This window comes from Phaeoacremonium minimum (genome assembly GCF_000392275.1).
Source record: "Phaeoacremonium minimum UCRPA7 unplaced genomic scaffold PA7_03_scaffold_552, whole genome shotgun sequence".
NCBI classification, from domain to species: domain Eukaryota; kingdom Fungi; phylum Ascomycota; class Sordariomycetes; order Togniniales; family Togniniaceae; genus Phaeoacremonium; species Phaeoacremonium minimum.
The window spans coordinates 1-6,853 of NW_006921454.1; positions in this window are offsets into that span (position 1 = coordinate 1).

Consider the following 6,853-nt stretch of genomic DNA (forward strand, 5'->3'; position numbering starts at 1 on the left):
TAAAGAACCAATATGATAGAGAAGGCTTCTCAAATATCTATATCGTTATAAAGAAGTTTATAAACTTACCTTTTAATAAGGCAAAAGTTGAAGACTTTCTAAACGAGACTAAAGTCATTATAAATGAGCTTAAAGCTAAGAATATAGCTTTACCTAAGACCTTTCTCAACGCTTGGTTACTTAAGAAATTAGATAGTATATTTAAAGACTTTAAGTTTAATATATACAGTCAATTTAGGCAAAATAAGAAGGCATATACCTTTGAAGCCCTACTTCAGAATATAGCTGATGAGTCTCGAAGAAAGCAATATACAGACTCTAATTCTGAAGAGGAGATAACCAACTTCTCAATTGCCAATAATAGGTCTTATAGATCTAATAATAGGTCAAAAAGACCTTATAACCTTGTTAAAAAACAAGGCAAATATTGCATAAATTGCAAACAAACGGGTCATAATCCGTCTACTTGCTATTTTCTCTTCCCTGATAAGGCTCCTAAAGGATTCTTCAGATCCTCACTTCAAAGTGAAAAGCCTAGAAAGGAAAGAGAAGAAAATAAAGCAAGAAGAAGACGAGATAATAACGAAAAAGCGTTAATTTCTAAGGCTAAAGACCTTGATTTCGCTTTAGATACTGAGACCCCTTCTTAGACTCTAGAGGCTTTCTCAGAATCTAATGAAGACTATAACCACACTTTAGATATGGATATGGATGAGGTATATAATACCACTTTATCTTCAGATATAACTATTGCTAATACTCAATCTATTGAAGATATAAGTCATATAATAGATTCTCAATTTTTTGAAAGATTAGAGAATATAAAACAGTCTTTAAAAGACTATAATAGCATTAGTAATAAAACGAGTGTCAAAAAGACCTTACTCTCCTTTATATATGATACTGGTAGTACTAGTCATATCTTAGAGAATAAAAACTCTTTCTATAACTATAAGAAGATTGATAAACAAATATACTAGGGAAAAGCAACCAATATCTCAATTTTGAGAATTGGTAATGCCTATATAAGGTGTATAGATACTGGTGAAAAGAGACTATTAAAAAATGCTCTTCACGTTCTAGATCTAGGTATAAACATAATAAGCCAAGCTAAAATAGCTAATCATATAGCTATAATAACACCTAATAATCTATATATTATAGATAATACTACCTCTAAAATCCTTACAATTGGTGAAAAGGTTAATAACCTATATTATTTGCTAATTAAGATAGTAAAGCCCCTAGAAAAGGCTTATAAGACAAATAAACAGAGAAAAGGCCTTAACAAGCCTTATAACTTGAATATCTCTGAAAATACCTTAATTACTACTTCACCTATATATAACGAGACAGTTAGTCTCAAGACTATTCACAAACGAATAGATCATATAAACTTAAAAGCTATTAAAAAGCTTAATAACAACACTATTGGTCTTACTATAATAAATAGTACCAATTTTGATATAAATAAATGTAAAGACTATAATAAGGCTAAAATGATCTCTCAAAGATACAAAATCCTACTTAATAACATAAAATCACTTAATTACTTAGAAAAAGTAGCAAGTAATATATATAACCTTATAAAACCTACTACTTATAATAGATATAAATACTTTATAACCTTTATAGATAAAAAGACATACTATTTGAAAGTATATCTTCTCAAACATAAAAGTGAAGCGTTAAAAGTCTTTAATAACTTCCATCTCAAAGCTAAAAAGCAATCTAAAAAGAAAGTATGGATTTTAGCCATAGATAACGGAAAAGAGTATATAAATGATAACTTTGCTCGCACTCTTTCCGAATTAGGGATACTTCACCAGAAATCACCCTCTTATACTAAAGAGTCTAACGAACTTATTAAGAGAATAAATCGTACTATATTAAATAAGGTTAGAACGATTATATATACAGCTAAATTGCCAAGATATTTATAGAGGGAAGCTGTTTTAGCTTCTACATATACCTATAATAGGACTCCTCATAGTTCCTTAAAAGACTATATAACACCTTATGAAGCCAAAAATAGCTTAAAACCTATACTGAATAACATTAGAGTTTTTGGATCACTCTGTTACTATAAAGTGAATAGCCTACTTTATAAACTTGATAAAAAGGCTAGAAAAGGTGTCATAATAAGCTTTGGTGAAGAAGCCAATATATATAAAGTATTTGATATACTAAATAAAAAAGCTATTTGGTCTCGAGACATCAAAATATTTGAAGATACATACTTTACTCCTAATTTGACGCTAAATAAAGACTATATATAAGCGCTTGATACTAAAATCACTACTAAAAGTGAAGAAGACCTACAAAATAACCATAATAAGCTAATCACTCATAATGAGCCAAAAGACCTTCTAAAGGAGCTAATAAAGAGCAATATAACTAGTAATAAAACTAGTCATAATACTAGTACTGATTATACTAATATATCTAGCAATAAAGACAATCATACTACTATTAATAGTAATAATCATGCTAGTAATAATGGTTTTAGAAAGAAGCTAAAACCAGCAGGCTTAAATAACCATATCTATATTAAATTGTCAAGAAAGGATGATAAATTCCTAAGCCAATATAAAATAATCGAAAATAGCTATTTAGCTACTAACTTCGATATAAATGATAAGTTTATACTTATTACAAATATAAACAACGAGCCTAATACTTATTGGGAGACAATAAATAGTCCTTCTTCCAAAGAATAGATAAAGGCTATGAAAACTAAAGTGTCTGAATTAATAGACTAACAAACTTATAACCTAGTCCCTTTACCTAACGCTAAAAAGGCCTTAAGGGGAAGATGGATATATAAGTTAAAAACCAATAATAAAGGAGAAATAATAAAATATAAGGCTAGGTAGGTTGTTTAAGGCTTCTCACAAATATTAGGTATAGACTACCTAGAGACCTTTTCAACTACCTATAGACCTGAAGTATATAAGTTAGTATTTATACTAGCTATTCACTTAGGTTAGCCTATACTTCAGTATGACGTTAAAAATGCGTTTATTCACGCTAAGATTGATAAAGAAATCTACATTATACAACCAATTGGCTTTGAAAAAGGTTCTAATTTGGTTTGTAAACTGAAGAAGGCACTATATAGCCTGAAACAATCTCCAAGACTCTAGTATAGACTTCTCAGATCTATATTAGAAAAACAAGGGTTTTCAGTATTCCCTTATGATGAAGGAGTGTTTATAAACACTACTAAAAATATAATAATAGCCTATCACGTTGATGACTTAATAATTACCTCTTCAAAAAGGACTAATATTAATGAATTAATCAACAATATCTCAAATAAGATCAAAGTCCAATATATAGGTAAAATCTCAACCTTCTTAGGTTGTAAAATAACTATAAATAAAGCTACTAAGACTCTATATATTCACCAGACAAAATATATTTGTCATATACTTAATAAGTATAATAAAGAGAATACTAGAGGCTATGATACTCCCTTTAAAGCTAGTATAAAATTGACCACTTCACCTTTACAGGCTTCTCAGTCTAAGATACAATCTTTTCAAAGACAAATAGATGCTTTACTATACCTTAGTTTAAAAACTAGGATAGATATAGCATTTGCAGTGGCTAAATATAGCCGATATATAAGTAATCCAGACTCTTCACATTAGAAAGCTCTTGAGAGAATATAAGGCTACTTAAATAAGTTCCCTAATTTAGGTCTCTCTTATAACTACAATATACCCCCTATCCTAAAGATATATTCAGATTCAGACTAGAGAAGTAGTCTTAAAGATAGGAAATCAACTAAGGCCTTTATAACCCTGTTAAATAACTCTCTAATTAATTGGAAAGTGAATAAACAGTCAACTGTTACTTTATCAAGCACTAAGGCTGAATATATAGCTCTTAAGAATACTACTACTGAAGCATTATATATCTTACGAGTTCTTGAACATATCACTAGTAGTATAAATTTCACTACTAATAATAAGCCTACTATTCTTACTGATAGTATAAGTGCTAAAGAACTTAGTGAAAATAACTGTTTTCATACTCGAACCAAACATATCAATATCTCTTTTCACTTTTTGAGAGACAAGGTCGAAAAAGGTACTATAAATATCATACATATCCCTGACCCACTTCAGTTAGCAGATCCTTTAACTAAAAGAGTGTTAAAACCGAAGTATAACTGGTTTCAAGATGAAATTAGCTTAGAAAAGGTTTTTTAAGTACTTAGTACTTTTTCCTACTTATAACATCCAATAACTGAAGATAAAATAAGGTTTTTCTCTATATTTTCCTCATCATAACAAAAGATCCCTAAAAGAGGTTTTAATACTATTTTATCCTCTTATAACATAGTAGTTATTAGGTTATCTACTATATAAGATAAATAGAGGTTTTACTATTTTCCCTCTATATAACCAGAGATTTCTCAAATACTTTATCTCTACTATAACCAGCCAAAAAGGACTGAATACTTAAGGTTTTTACTATTTATTTTCCTCAAAATAACATACTGAGGTTTCCTTATTTTCCTCATATACTAGCGTTAAAATATTACGTTAGAAATAGTCTATACTAAACGCAATTACTGAGAGTATTACGTTTAAAGGGGGGTGTTAATATTTGCCTATTTCTATAAGGCTATATATATAATTAGATTAAGGTTCATACTATATAAAGTAGTATAATAGTAGTACTTTGGTTAGCTAATATTGTTAAGCTACCAAGGACTGCTTTGCTACTTAGGTTGGTTACGTTACGTAGCCTACACCTATAGAGACAGGTGAAGAGGTAGGTGGCCTTTTACCTATATAAGGCCACCTTCCCTCCTTCTTCCTTTTCTCACTTACTTCACTTCTATACGTTCTCTACAGATGAGTACTTGACCTTCTACAATACTACTTCTCTTCACCTCCATTACACTTCCGCACCAATGACCAGTAATACCTCTACTAGCTTGAGAGTCCTTACATTAAGAATAGTCTTATAAAGTTTATTAAGATAAAACATACTTTAGAATAGAGAGAGATAAGCTTATATTTAAGGAATATAAGGTTAAAATGATATTTTAATTATACAATTTTCCTACTATTTTCAAGCATTCTAATCTATAGCAAGCTGTCGATTCTAGCTATCTAAACTCTCTTTTCTAAAAGATAAGCTTTAAAGACTATATTTATATAGAATCCTTTTACTAATATAACCTTCTTAAAAGTAAGATCTTCCATCCTCTCTCCTTATACTCTATTAAAGACCTTTATGATCATCCTAGTCCTATATACTATGATCATATATTATCCTATTCTAACGTCAAGTAGGATAAGGTTGGTAGGTATGATCGAATCAGATAGTAGTAGATCCTTAGTATTCACTATATATATTACTCTATAATTGTCAAATAGTATAGAGTCTGTCAGTAGGTACCTTTAGTTTAAAAGCATTGAATACATTCTTAGGAAGCTTCCAATTCGTTTAAAGAGTAGTAGATCAATGATCGTAGCTACTACTAGCTTTAGCCAAGCTAGGAAGCCTTACTTATCACCTTTATTCGTCTATACCTTTTTGTATCATTCCTAACCCTTCAGATTATTTAGGACATTCTTAAATTAAGAATATTAAAGCCTTATATAAATTATCGTAAGCTTATCCTTACTTTTACTTTCAGTTTTTATCCTCTTTAAAGGGAGGGTTCTAGTGATCGTCTAGCGTAGGATGGTATATCTAGAAGGCCTCTAGCAATGTATTTTTCCTTTTTCGCTAAAGTAGGGACAATCATAAGCTTCTTTGTTTGATAAGTACTTTAGAGCCTATTTGCTAGTCTTCTCGCTTACATTCTCCTACGCCACTAGATAATTTCCTACCTTTGGCAAGCTTATCTATATGTTAAGGACCGTTTAGAAAGCTCTACTATATTATTATAGAAAGCAAGTTAGTTAGCTTATCATTTTATTGATTATAAAGTCGTCTAACTTTGCTTTAGCTTATTCTAAATAAATTTAAAGACTAATTGTTTCTAGAAAAGCTCTTATAATAATTGCCTCCTAAACTTCCAAGATTTAGTAAGCTTTGCTAATAAGGTAGGCCTACTCTCAATCTTAAAGCTAACACTCTGAAGATTGTCTCTTAAGCTTTGTTTATATAAGCGTTTTATTATATATTTCCCTTACTATTGTTAGAATACTCGAATATAAAAGGGTAAGCCTTTGTTTTAAGTCTTATATAATCGCCTACAATATAGGCTTAGTCCCTTATATACTTAGCTTTATACTTATAAAAGAGTAGAGTTCTACTACCACCATTTTCCTAATTCAATTATAAATAACTTAGTATTTTTCTCTCTTATTTAATCATTTTATCTTATCTATTATATAAATCTTTAAGTAGATATTATAATCGTCCTTTATTTACTTATTTATTATTATAGTAGGCTTGGTAAGTATAAGTCCTCTTTCCTCTTAAGATACTATACTCTCTACCTATTCTATAAGCTTTATAGAATACTTCTTAAGTATAGATATATTCAAACTGATAGTATATTTCTCTAAAGTCATTAAAAAACAAGCTTTTACTATAGGAGAGATAGTATCCTTTGCTTTTAGGTCGATTAAGTGCTAATTGTCTTATAGGTTCGCTTTCGTTCGAAGCTTTTGATACTAATTGGTTTAAGAGTTTTGGTTGATAAACTTTATTATAGTAAGTAAATCTTGATAGCATTTTATATATTCTTATTTCTAAAGGATAGTATCGTATATACAGTTTATAGTATAATATAGCAGAATTATATATATACTAACCGGGCTCATAACTATGACGGACCATAGAGCATATATAAGCATATAATTAGGTAATGGAAAGT